Genomic DNA, 14,950 nt, shown 5'->3' with positions numbered 1-14,950 from the left:
CATTTTTGTATAAAAACTTACAAATAGAAGTCTTATTTTTTTTCTTCACCCAATGGATTGTTGTGCATATCCCACTTTGGAGACTCTGGCTTAAGGTGATGTGTGTGTGTGTGTGTGTGTGTGTCTGTGTAGCAAGAGAAGTGAATCAACATTTATAAGCCATTTCCTAGTGCCAAGCACTGTGCTATGTGAGTTATTTAATAATATCACAGCAGGTCACATCGATTATTTATGATGGGTCTCACCAGGCTAAGCTCTTCATGCATATGCCCTGCAGCTATCCTGTGAGTTAGGTATCATTACTTCCCTGTTGTATAGGTGAGAGAGGCTAGGTATTTCCTTGGTTCATCTGGAGACCTGTTATGGGGGAAGGGAAATACCTGGAAACACACAACCTTGCTCATTTCTCCTTCAGAACCCAGCTCAACATCTTTGCTTTTGACCCTTCCGGTTTTTAACTATTAAAATTCTTTTAGTTTTTAACTAATACTTTTTTTTTTTATAGTGGGCATCCATGCACAATATAAAATATCTCACTTTTCACTTGTGTCCAAAATGGTAAGCTCAAGGGGCAGGAACCCAGCCAACTTCCACACAGTTATACCATTAGTGTCCAGCAGAGTATCTGGCAGAGAAGTCATGCATATCTTTGTTGAATGAACAGATGAATGAAGGAATTGCAAAATTTTACTTCATTGAATGAATGAATAAATGAATGAATTACAAGGACAGTAACATAGAAGACCATCTAGAATATATGATGACTTCATCTTTTACCGTGTCTCTTTTATAAGCATCCTTTAAAATTTTTTCTCAATTAAAGTAAACAAACTTTATACGACCTTGAAAATTGCAGTACTCTTCTTTATATTTGACTAATTTTACTAATGTTGCCTTCAGGAAGGCTTCCCTTCATAACATAGAAATTTCCAAATAGGTGATCACAATACCAGCTGAAGCCCCAGGCTTTGCAATCTGGATAAACGAAGTCTCCGCTTTAGGATATGTATTAATTGCATAGACGTGAGCAAACGGTTAACTATTGAAAATCTAACTATATTTCTAAGCCTATTTGTTTAGAATTTTAAATGGACTTTTGAGTGTGTTTCTGAGAGCATTTGTAAAAATATGCTCAACCTTTTCTGAACTGGGGCTCAGCTTATTTTTCTTTCCTCACTCTCAAACTCGGCATCAGTGGCTCATTCCTAGAGTTTTTCTACCTGACAGCCCGAGAGACTGTTAATTTCCGCAATGTTGCGTGATTTTCTGCCAAACTGAGCTTGCTCAACCGACTGGAGCTCACTGGAGAAGTTTTATGGAGAGCAAGTTTTTAAATGGTTCCTTTCAAAGTAACCCATGACCTCAAGGATTACTCTGTGGCATATATACCCTCTTGTTCCCTCAGTTCTCATTGTTTTCTAGAAGAGGTCCTGTTGAAGCCACCCTACAGAATCACAAGGGCTCCATTTGGTGACCCCTCCAGCTACACCACCTATTTACTTATAACTGAGCTGGAACCCTGGGGAGATTTCCCCTCAGCTGGCCGAGATTGATATGACATGAGCTACAGCTAAATCTAAAACTGTAAATAAGCTGCTAACAAGCAGAAAAGCTCTTTCTGGTGTAGCATCTTCAAGGATGGAGGAACGTCCACGCAACACGGGAACAAATGTGTTAAAATCAGTCTGACTGGATTAAGGGTCTCCTGGCCGGTGAGCTCTGCCAGTGAGAATCCTTCCTTTGTCTCCGCATGCCCCCAGCTGGCACGCGGGGCTCACAACTGGCTTTCAAACGTCTTGGTCTGGCCATGGAATCTGTTTAAAAGGAAAAGAGGCACATGAAGATTTCCCCAGTCTGCAACACCCTGGGCAAATAATAGTCTTTGTGGGGCGATCTCTGGATGTTGCAACACGTGAGGATTAACCATTCAAATAAAGTTCCTTCTCTCTTTGAGAACAAGCAATTCATTCAAGCACAGCTTATCTGCTCCAAGCTGTGGTCTTTCGCATTTTTGCATCAAAATTTTCCCACTCTCTCCATCCCTCCTCCAGCAGATAGGGTGATGGAAGAGGGCACATAAATTATAGTCAGGGTCCCACTCACTGCTCTGTTATAATCTGAATGGTTTAGCCAGTAGGCCCATGAAGGGCAGGAGAAAATCTGAATTCTGAGTTTCGGCAGTTGCCGGAGTGTAGCAGATGCTTTCAGGACCCTGCCCATATTCCTTTAGCCTACCCCTGAGGTGGCCTGCAGACAGTTCCCTCACCCACTAAGCTTCCGTCATTATGCATAGGGCAGACCACCAGTGCCAGGAGGGACCCTCAATCAATGAGTGGCGGGCACTAGCACAAAAACATTCCAGTGTCCTGGCTTCTGAGGAAATGTCCTCAGGACAATTCCCCATAGCCTCTCAGAGGGTCCCGCTGGATTGAGTTCTGGGTGCCCACAGTGGTAACACACTCACTAATGCACATTGGGTTCCCTCCTGCCTCACTTGCATCACTTCCTCACAGGGCTTCCTGGGATCAGCCCCCAAGCAGACCATCTGAACTCAAATCCTTCCACCTGATGCCTCAGCTCTGCTTGAGGAACTCAAGCAGAGAACTTTTTGAGGGGGAACGCAAACTAAGTCAGGCAGCCTTTACCGCTGGCTGGAGCTGCCCAGGGCAGGCCTGAGAAGCAGTGGGCAGGAAAGGCAGCCTGGTCTGTAGCATCCCCTGGAGGCTTGGGGTTGTTTACCAGGTCCCTTCCCATTTTAATTTGGTTCTTTCCCCTCATTTACAACCACCACAGCCAAAGCAAGACAGTCTCCCGTAGGTTCCTGAGTGCAGTGAAGCACAGGGCACCACTCAAGAGAGGGACCAGTGGAGACTGAGACCCCCTGTCCCAAGGCATGGGGCTGGGGCAGCAGAGGAAGGGGAGCTTTTTGCTAATTGATGCATCCAGAGGGGCCACCAGTTATATCCCCACAGGGATGACTTTTCTAATTTGCCCAAAGATTCAAGTCTGGCAGCTGTGGCCAATGGAGGATTACCAATTGGATTGCCAACTATGGCCTCTTCTCTGATTCCTGTCTTCTTGAGGAAGACTCTCTGCGCTGCCCAGGGCAAGGTCCCAAGGCAACCCAAGGCTCTGTTCCCGGAGGACTCTGCTCCAAGATCACCACCTCAAAGGAAAAAACTCTGGGACTCAGGTCACCTCTCACCATCACAACATAAAAACAGCTGCAATACAGCACAGGTGTCTGTTTGATTTCCATTAAACTGATTAGTATAAACTCGTATTCACATGTTATTGAAAATAAATAACTCATAAAAGCTATTGTGCAGTTTCTACTAAAGCTAAACATGGTGGCGTAGAGATTAAGTTTGCACGCTCCACTGTGGCGGCCCAGGGTTCACAGGTTTGGATCCTGGGTATGGACTGATGTACCACTTGTCAAGCCATGCTATGGCAGTGTCCCATATAAAAAAAAATAAATAGAGGAAGATGGGCACGGATGTTACCCCAGGGCCAATCGTCCCCCGCAAGAAGAGGAAGATTGGCAACGGATGTTAGCTCAGGGCTAATCTTCCTCACCAAAAAAAAAAAGAAAACAAAACTACAGACTAATATCTCTTACGAACATGGATGTAAAAATCCTCAACAAAATACTAGCAAACTGAATCTAGCAAGATATAAAAAGAATTATACACCATGACCAAGTGGGATTTACCCTAGGGATGCAAAGTTGGTTTAACATCCAAAAATAATTAATGTAATACATCATACAAATAGAATGAAAAACAAAAAATCACAAGACCATCTCAGCAGATGTAGGAAAAAGCATTTGACAAAATCCAACATGCTTTCACAATTTAAAAAAACACTCAATAAACTAGGAACAGAAGGGAAGTTCCTCAATATAAAGGCCATCTACAAAAAATCTCCAGTTAACATCATACTTAATGGTGACATACTGGATGGTTTCCCCTTAAGATTAGGAACAAGACAAAGATTTCCACTCTTGCCATTTCTATTCTAAATTGTAGCGGAGGTTCTAACCAGGGCAATTAGGCAAGAAAAAGAAATAAAAGGCATCTATATCGGAAAGCAGGAGGTAAAACTATCTCTATTTGCATGAAGTGATCCTGTATATAGAAAATCCTAAGGAATCTACCAAAAAACTATTAGAAGTAATAAATGAGTTCAGCAAGGTTGCAGGATACAAGATCAATATACAAAACCCAATTTAATTTCTATACATTTGCATTGAAAAACCCAAAAGTAAAATTAAGAAAACAATTCCATTCACAATAGTATCCAAAACCAGGAATAAATTAACCAAAGAAATGCAAAACTCATACTCTGAAGTTGATTCTAAATTCATACGGAATTCTAAGGCAACAAGCTACAGCTAACAAAACAATTCTGAAAAAGAAGAATAAATAGTGTAAGACTCATACTTCCCAATTTCAAAAGATACTACAAAGCAACAGTTGTCAAGACAGTGTGGTACTAGTACAAGGACAAACATACAGATCAATGGAACAGAACTGAAAGACCAGAAATAAACCTATACACCTATGGTCAACTGATTTTTCACAAGGGTGCCAATGGTGCTGTGACAATTGAATAGCTATACGCAAAAGAATGAAGTTAGACCCTAACCTTATCCCATAAGCAAAAGTTTACTCAAAATGCATCATACACTTAAATTGAAGAGCTAAAACTATAAAACACTTAGAAGAACACACAGGCATAAATCTTCATGACCTTGTATTTGGCAATGGACTCTTAGATCTGACACCAAAAGCAGGAGCAACTAAATAAATGAATAAATAAGTTAAACTTCATCATCAAAATTAAGAACTTTTATGCTTCAAAAGACACTATCAAGAAAGTGGAAAGACAATCTAGAATGGGAAAAAATATCTGCAAATCATATATCTAATGAGGACCTTGTATTCGGAACACATATTAAAAAGCTCTTGGGGCCAGCCCGGTGGTGTAGCGGTTAAGTTCGCGCGCTCCACTTTGGCGGCCCAGGGTTCATGGGTTCTGATCCCAGGCACAGACCAACGTACCGCGTATCAAGTCATGCTGTGGCTGCGTCCATATAAAGTAGAGGAAGACGGGCACGGATGTTAGCCCAGGGCCAATCTTCCTCAGCAAGAAGAGAAGGATTGGCAACAGAAGTTAGCTCAGGGCTGATCTTCCCCACCTCCTCCCCCAAAAAAACTTCTTACAATTCAGTAATAAAAAGACAACCCAATTTAAAAATAGGCAAAGAGGGGCCGGCCCGGTGGCGCAAGCGGTTAAGTGCGCGCGCTCCGCTGCGGCGGCCCGGGGTTCGCTGGTTCGGATCCCGGGCGCGCACCGACGCACTGCTTGGTAAGCCATGCTGTGGCGGCGTCCCATATAAAGTGGAGGAAGATGGGCACCGATGTTAGCCCAGGGCCGTCTTCCTCAGCAAAAAAAAAAAAAAAAAAAAGGAGGAGGATTGGCGGATGTTAGCTCAGGGCTGATCTCCTCACAAAAAAAAAAAAAAAAAAAATAGGCAAAGAATCTGAACAGATATTTCTCCAAAGAAGATATACAAATGGCCAATAAGCACATGAAAAGATGCTCAGTATCATTAGTAATAAGGGAAACGCAAATCAAAACCACAATAAGATACCACTTCATACCCACTAGAATGGCTAAAATTAAAAAAGTTAGATAACAAGTGTTAGTGAGAATGTGGAGAAACTGGAACCCTCAAACACTGCCACAGGAATGTAAGATGTTGCAGCCACTTTGGAAAATAGTCTGGCAGTTTCTCAAATAATTAAACATAGAGCTACCATGTAACCCAGCAATTCTACTCCTAGGTATATATCCAACAAATGGAAACGTGTCCACACAGAAACTTGTACATGAATGTAACAGCATCACTCATAATAGTCAAAAGGTGGAAACAACCCAAATGTCCACTGACACACAAACAGATAAACAAAATGTGGTATATCCACACAATGAAACATTATTTGGTCATAAAAAAGAATGAGATACTGACATATGCTACAACATAACTGTACCTTGAAAATATAATGCTAAGTGAAAGAAGCCAACCAAAAAAAAAAAAAAAACCATATACTATATGATTCTATTCATAGGAAAGTCAGAATAGGGAAATCTATAGAGACAAAAAGTAGCTTAGTGGTTGCTTAGGGATGGGGTAAACAGGGTCAGGGGATAAAGGGATGGTAGCTGAAGGGTTCAGGCTTCTTTTTGAGGTGATGAAAATATTCTAAAATTTACTGTGGTGATGGTTACACACATCTGTGAATATATAAAAAAAAAACCACTGAATTATAAACTTTAAATGGGTGAATTGTATGGTATGTGAATCATATCTCAATAAAGCTGCCTAAAAAATGTAGTAGCCAGCTCCAAAAAAAAAGCATCATAGTGAAGAAAGCAGAATGTAGGGTCAGGGAGCAACATCGCTTTTGTTCATTATTAATCCTTCCTGACCTTAAAGCCATGCCTGCATGTTTGCAAAAAAAAAAAAGGACTAAATGAAGTAGACGAGTGACAGGAAAAAAGCAGGGTAGGAAACCTGGATTTCACCACATGAAAAGAGCACAATTCTACACTATGCAATGTCACCAAAAATTAGACATAAAAATATTCTCACTTAGAGGGGTGACGTCAGCATCATGGCGGAGTGAGCTTTCCCGTGAATTCTTCCCCCACAAGATACAACAAAAGCAACAGCCACAGACCAACAACGGAATCCCAGACAGTGAAAAGCTGGAGCGGAGGGATCCACACTGCCGCACATCTGAGAGCGGAACGTGCTGGGCCCCCGGAGGAAGTGGGGAGAGGTAAGGAGAACTCCGCTCCCTCCCCATCAGATCAGCGATCCGGTCCGCGCGGCTCCCAGAGAGGGGGGAGGGGCGGCCCTCGGCGGGAAACTGTAGCTCTTCGGGCTCTCTCAGCCAGTGGGAAACTCCCGCACAGAGGGCTCAGAGGAGCCACAGGGCTACCATCAACATCTGAGCACCCCAGAGAGCGGATAAAGAGGGGCAAACGAGAAGCCTCCCACGTCAGGGACCCAGAGGGCAAAAGAGAGAGCTCCCCCCTCCCCGCAACCCGTGGTCTGCAGCTCGACCAGACCTAGCGATCCGAGGCAGACCTGAACAAACTGGACTGGACCCGTGGATCGCAGTGGGGGGGAAAAAAAAAACAAAAAAAACTGCGGATCGCTGCAGAAAAACTGGGGCAGAGCACAGGGGGCTTAGACTACACAGCCCTTTACCACCAGACAGTGGCGGCAGGTGGAAATTGCAACCAGAGACTTCCAGGATGAGGAAAATCAAAACCAACACAGGAACGACAATGCAAAAATATATGAAATCACCAGACCAGAAACAAAATGACAAGCACCCAGAAATCAACCCCGAAGACACAGAAATCCATAAACTAAATGACAGACATTTCAAAATAGCTATCATAAAAACACTCAATGAAATACGAGACAACACAAACAATTAAATGAGATTAGGAGTTTCTTCACAAAAGAGATTGAAATCATAAAGAAAAACCAATCAGTGCTGATGGAGATGAAGAACACAATGGAAGAGATAAAGGAGAATCTGGAATCTTTAAAGAACAGAGCTGACAATATGGAGGAAAGAATTAGTACTTTAGAGGATAGGAATACAGATATACTCCAGATGGAAGAAGAGAGAGAACTAAGACTAAAAAGAAACGAAGAAAGACTCTGAGAAATATCTGACTCTATTAGAAAATGTAACATAAGAATTATAGGTATTCCTGAGGGAGAGGAGAGAGAAAGAGGAACAGAGAGCCTATTCAAGGAAATAATAGCTGAAAATTTCCCAAATCTGGGGAAGGAGCAGGAAATACCAGTAAGCGAAGCCAACAGGACGCCTATATATATTAACAGACAAAGGCCTTCACCACGACACCTACTGGTAAGGCTAGCCAGGGTCAACGACAAAGAAACAATATTAAGGGCAGCTAGACAAAAACAAAAAATAACGTACAAAGGAACTCCCATCAGGCTCTCAGCGGATTTCTCAACAGCAACTTTTCAGGCTAGAAGAGACTGGAATGATATATTCAAAATACTAAAAGACAAAAACTTTCAGCCAAGAATACTCTATCCAGCAAAAATATCCCTCAAATATGATGGAGAAATAGTAACTCTCCCAGATAAACAAAAGCTAAGGGAGTTCATGGCCACGAGACCCCCACTACAAGAAATACTCAAGAAGGCCCTCAGGCCTAAAAAAAAGAAGAGAAAGGGAACACAAAGCTTGGAGTAAGGAGAAAAGTAGGTAGACAAAATCAGAGAAATAGTAGATCTTTACCGGAATAGGTTAGCAACCACTTAAATACTAAACTCAAAGATCAAAGGAAGAAATTCACCAAAAATAAATTTAACCTCATCACTGTAAACACACAACCACAACACAAGATAGAGTAAGGTATAACAAGAGCAACTTAGAAGGGGAAGAGGAAAGTGACTGAATTGACTTAGTATAAGGAAATAGGAAGCTATCAGATAATGGACTATCTCATACACAAGATTTTTTGCCCAAACCTCAAGGTAACCACTAAACAAATAATCAAAACCACATATGATAAACAAAGAGAAAACTAGAAGAATCATAAGACAGAACAACCAAACTGAATTGGCAGTCCAAAACAAATGGGACAAGAAACAAAGGAAATGCAAAAGAACCGGAAAATAAGTGACAAAACAGCAACATTCAGCCCTCATATTTCAATAATTACCCTAAATGTAAATGGATTGGAGAGTTCAATCAAAAGATACAGAGTGGCAGGATGGATTAAAAAGCAAGACCCAACAATATGCTGCCTTCAGGAAACACATCTTAGCACTAAAGACAAGCACAGGCTCAGAGTGAAAGGATGGAAGACAATACTCCAAGCTAATGGCACACAAAAGAAAGCAGGTGTTGCCATACTCATATCAGACAAAGTAGACTTCAAGATAAAACAGATTAAGAAAGACAAAGAAGGGAAATATATAATGATAAAAGGGACACTCCATCAAGAAGACATATCACTTATAAATATATATGCACCCAACATAGGAGCACCAATGTATATAAAACAACTATTAACAAACCTAAAAGGAGAAATCAAAAACAAACAATAATAGTAGGGGATCTTAACACCCCACTTACAGCAATGGATAGATCATCCAGACAAAAAGTTAATAAAGAAATAGTAGACTTAAATGAAAAACTGGACGAGATGGACCTAGTAGACATATACAGAGCACACCACCCAAAAACAGCTGACTACACATTCTTCTCAAGCGCGCATGGAACATTCTCTAGGATAGACCATATGTTGGGAAACAGAGCAAGCCTCAATAAATTTAAGAAGATTGAAATCATAACAAGCATCTTTTCAGACCATAAGGCTATGAAACTGGAAATGAACCAGGAAAAAAAAACTGGGAAAGTGACAAAAATGTGGAGATTAAACAACATGCTACTGAACAACCAATGGATCATTGATGAAATTAAAGGAGAAATCAAAAACTATCTGGAAATAAACGAAAATGATAACATGCCATATCAAACCATATGGGATGCAGCAAAAGCGGTCCTGAGAGGGAAACTCATAGCGATACAAGCCCACCTTAACAAACAAGAAAAAGCCCTAATAGGCAACCTTAAATTACACCTAACAGAACTAGAAAAAGAAGAACAAAGCCCAAAGCCAGCAGAAGGAGAGAAATAATAAAAATCAGAGCAGAAATAAATGATATTGAGACCAAAAAAACAGTAGAAAGGATTAATGAAACAAAGAGTTGGTTCTTCGAGAAGATAAACAAAATAGACAAACCCTTAGCCAGGCTTACTAAGAAAAAAAGAGAAAAGGCTCAAGTAAATAAAATTAGAAATGAAAGAGGAGAAATTACAATGGATACCATGGAAATACAGAGGATTATAAGAGAATACTATGAGAAATTATATGCCAACAAATTGGACAATCTAGAAGAAATGGATAAATTCTTAGCCTTATACAACCTCCCAAAATTGAACCAAGAAGAAATGGAGAATCTGAATAGACCAATAACAAGTAAAGAGATTGAAACAGTAATCAAAAACCTCCCAAAAAATAAAAGTCCAGGACCAGATGGCTTCTCCAGTGAATTTTTCCAAACATTCAAAGAAGATTTAATACCCATCCTCCTCAAACTATTCCAAAAAATAGAGGAAGATGGAACACGTCCTGAATCATTCTATGAGGCCAACATCACCCTGATACCAAAACCAGACAGAGACAATACAAAGAAAGAAAATTACAGGCCAATATCGCTGATGAACACTGATGCAAAAATCCTCAACGAAATATTGGCAAACCGAATACAACAATATATTAAAAAGATCATACACCATGATCAAGTGGGATTTATACCAGAGACGCAGGGATGGTTCAACATCCGCAAATCAATCAACGTGATACATCACATCAACAAAACAAAGAATAAAAACCACATGATCGTCTCAATAGACGCAGAGAAGGCATTTGACAAGATACAACATCCATTTATGATAAAAACTCTCAATAAAATGGGAATAGAAGGAAAGTACCTCAACATAATAAAGGCCATATATGACAAACCCACAGCTAACATCATACTCAACGGGGAAAGACTGAAAGCCATTCCTCTGAGAACAGGAACGAGGCAGGGCTGCCCACTCTCACCACTCTTGTTCAACATAGTACTGGAGGTTTTGGCCAGAGCAATTAGGCAAGAAAAAGGAATAAAAGGAATCCAAATAGGCAACAAAGAAGTGAAACTCTCACTATTTGCAGATGACATGATTGTATATATAGAAAACCCTAAAGAATCTGTTGGAAAACTGTTAGAAACAATCAACAACTACAGCAAAGTTGCAGGGTACAAAATCAATCTACAAAAATCAGTTGCATTTCTATATGCTAATAATGAACTAACAGAAAGAGAGCTCAAAAACATAATACCATTTACAATTGCATCAAAAAGAATAAAATACCCAGGAATAAATCTTACCAAGGAAGTGAAGGACCTATACAATGAGAACTACAAGACATTATTGAGGGAAATCCACGATGACATAAAGAAATGGAAAGATATCCCATGCACGTGGATTGGAAGAATAAACATAGTTAAAATGTCTATATTACCTAAAGCAATCTACAGATTCAATGCAATCCCAATCAGAATCCCAATGACATTCTTCACAGAAATAGAAAAAAGAATACTAAAATTTATATGGGGCAACAAAAGACCCCGAATAGCTAAAGAAATCCTAAAGAAAAAGAACAAAGCAGGAGGCATCACAATTCCTGACTTCAAAACATACTACAAAGCAATAGTAATCAAAACAGCATGGTACTGGTACAAAAACAGACACACAGATCAATGGAACAGAATTGAAAGCCCAGAAATAAAACCACACATATACGGACAGCTAATTTTCGACAAAGGTGCTAAGAACATGCAATGGAGAAAGGAAAGTCTCTTCAATAAATGGTGTTGGGAAAACTGGACAGCCACATGCAAAAGAATGAAAGTGGACCATGTGCTATCGCCATTCACAAAAATTAACTCAAAATGGATCAAAGACCTGAAGGTGAGACCTGAAACTATAAAACTCATAGAAGAAAATATAGGCAACACACTATTTGACATTGGTTTTAAAGGAATCTTTTCAGATGACATGCCTACCCAGACTAGGGAAACTAAAGAAAAAATAAACAAGTGGGACTTTATCAGATTAAAGAGCTTTTATAAGACAAATGAAACCAGAATCAAGATGAACAACCAACCAACCAGCTGGGAGAGAATATTTGCAAAACATACATCTGACAAGGGGTTGATCTCCATAATATATAAAGAACTCACACAATTGAACAACAAAAAAACAAACAACCCGATCAAAAAATGGGCAGAGGAAATGAAGAGACACTTCTCCAAGGAAGATATACAGATGGCCAATAGGCACATGAAAAGATGCTCACCATCACTAATCATCAGGGAAATGCAAATCAAAACAACACTAAGATACCACCTCACGCCCGTTAGAATGGCTGTAATCACTAAGACAAAAAACAACAAATGTTGGAGAGGATGTGGAGAAACAGGAACCCTCATACACAGCTGGTGGGAATGCAAATTGGTGCAGCCTCTATGGAAAACGGTATGGAGATTCCTCAAAGAATTAAAAATAGAGATGCCCTATGATCCAGCCATCCCACTACTGGGAATCTATCCAACGCACCTGAAATCAACAATCCAAAGAGGCTTATGCACCCCTATGTTCACTGCAGCATTATTCACCATAGCCAAGAAGTGGAAGCAACCTAAGTGTCCCTCGACTGACGATTGGATTAAGAAAATGTGGTATATATATATACAATGGAATACTACTCAGCCATAAAAAAAGACAAAATCGTCCCATTTGCAACAACATGGATGGGCCTGGAGCGTATTATGTTAAGTGAAATAAGCCAGAAAGAGAAAGACAAACACTGTATGACCTCACTCATATGTGGAATATAAACCAACACATGGACAGAGAAAACTGGACTGTGGTTACCCGGGCAGTGGGGGTGGGGGGTGGGCACAAGGGGTGAAGGGAGTCATATATGGGGTGATGGACAAAGAAAAATGTACAACCCAAAATTTCACAATGTTAGAAACCATTAAAACATCAATAAAAAAAAAAAGAAGTCTAACTGCTACTTTGCAATCCAAAGGGTGAGGAAAAAACTTTACTCAAAATTTATATTAAATTTAACTCAAAACACACACACACACACACACAAAAAAAATCCTCACTTATACCTGGACATACAAACTACTAAAAACTAACTTACCAAATAAATTTCTGAAACATCAAATGAGTCTGTGTAAGGCATTGTTTGAAGAACTTAACTTGTATTAATTGACTTAACCCACACAACCACCCTATGTGGTACATACATAGCTGATCTTCATTATTTACAAGTTCCATATTTGTGAATTCACCTACTCACTAAAATTTTTTTGGAATCCCAAATCAGTATTTGCAGCATTCTCATGGTCATTCGTAAACATGAGCAGAGCAGTGAAAAATTTCAGTCTATCAACACACACGTTCCAGTTGAGGTCAAACAAGGTGACACTCTGCCTTACTTCAGCTCTCATACAGAAATGACCAGAGAATAGAGATGGTAGGGAGCAGTGTGGTGTAATGCAAGAAGCTCCAGTTCTTTAGAGTTCAGGAGAGTTTAAGTCATTTTCCCTAGATCAGAAAGCTAACGAATGGAGGACTGTATGAGCCAAGGACACAAAGTGAAGAAATTGATGGTTGAATGAATTAATAGTTAAAAGGCTAAAAAAAGAGATAAAACGAGATCATAAAAAATACTTAAACCAAAAGAAGAAGAAATGGAGAAGGGAAACAAAAAACAGATGAGACAGAAAACAAACAGTAAGATGATAGATTTAAATCTAACCATATCAATAATTACATTCAACGTAAATGTTCTAAATGCCCCAATTACAAGGCAGAGATTGTGAAAACAGTGTGGCAGTTCCTCAAAAAGATAAACACGGAATTACCATATGATGTTGCAATTCCACTCATAGGTACATACCCAAAGAAATGAAAGCAGGAATCACTCACAGGTATACACCCAAAGCATTGATGTGGCATACAGATACTTGTCCACCAATGATCACAGCAGCATTATTCACAATAGTCAAAAGGTAAAAATAACCCAAGTGTCCAAACAAAATGTGATAAACACATACAATGGGATATTAGTCAACCTTAAAGATGAATGAAACTCTGATATATGCTAAACATGGATGAAACTAGAAAATATGCTAAGTGAAATAAGCCAGACACAAAATGCCAAATACTATATGACTCCACTCATCTCAGGTACCTAGAATAGGCAAATTCATAAGACAGAAGGTAGGGGAGAAGGGAGAACGGGGAATTATTGTGTAATGGGTATAGAGTTTCTGTTTAGGATGATGAAAAACTTACAGAAATGAAGAGTCACAATGGTTTCACAATATTGTAAATGTACTTAATGTCACTGAATTCTAAACCTTATAATGGTTAAAATGGCAATTTTTATGTTGCGTATATTTTGCCACAATAAAAAAAAAAGGGCAGAGATCATCAAACTATAAAAAAGCAGGACCCAAGTGTATTTTGCCTACAAAAACAAACACTTTAAGTATAAAGACACAAACAGGCTAAAAGTAAAAGGATGGAAATAGACCACGCTAGCACTAGTCAAAAGATCTGGCTACATTAATATTGGACAAAGTAGACTTCAGAGCAAAGAATATTACCAGGGATAAAGAGGGCCACTTTATAACGATAAAGGAGTACATTCATCAAGAAGACATAACAATCCTAAGCATTTATGTACCTAATAAAAGAGCTTCAAAATGCAAGGAGCAAAAAACAATGGAACTAAAAGAAGAAACAGACAAATCCAAAAAATTATAATAGGAGATTTCCACACCCCTACCAATAATTGACAGAACAAGGAGACAGAAAATCAGTAAATGTTGTTCAAGTCTTTCATATCCTATCAACAAACGTGATAACATTTATAGAACACTCCACCCAATACCAGCAGCACATATATCTTTTTAAAGTCAAAATGAAACATCTACCGAGACCATATCCTGGGACATACAACAAATCAGATAAGCTTTTAAAAGATTCAAATTATGCAAAGCATGTTCTCTGACAGGGGAACTAAACTAGAAATCAATAACAGAAAAAAAGTCTGGAAAATCCCCCAAATATTTGAAAATTAAATAATACTCTTCTAAATAAGCAATGGGCCAAAGAAGAAGTCAAAGAGGATATCAGAAAATATTGGTTACTGAATGAAAATGAAAACACAACATGTCATT

Source organism: Diceros bicornis, unplaced genomic scaffold, assembly GCF_020826845.1.
Source record: "Diceros bicornis minor isolate mBicDic1 unplaced genomic scaffold, mDicBic1.mat.cur scaffold_61_ctg1, whole genome shotgun sequence".
NCBI classification, from domain to species: domain Eukaryota; kingdom Metazoa; phylum Chordata; class Mammalia; order Perissodactyla; family Rhinocerotidae; genus Diceros; species Diceros bicornis.
Note: the sequence above shows the minus strand (reverse complement) of the source record.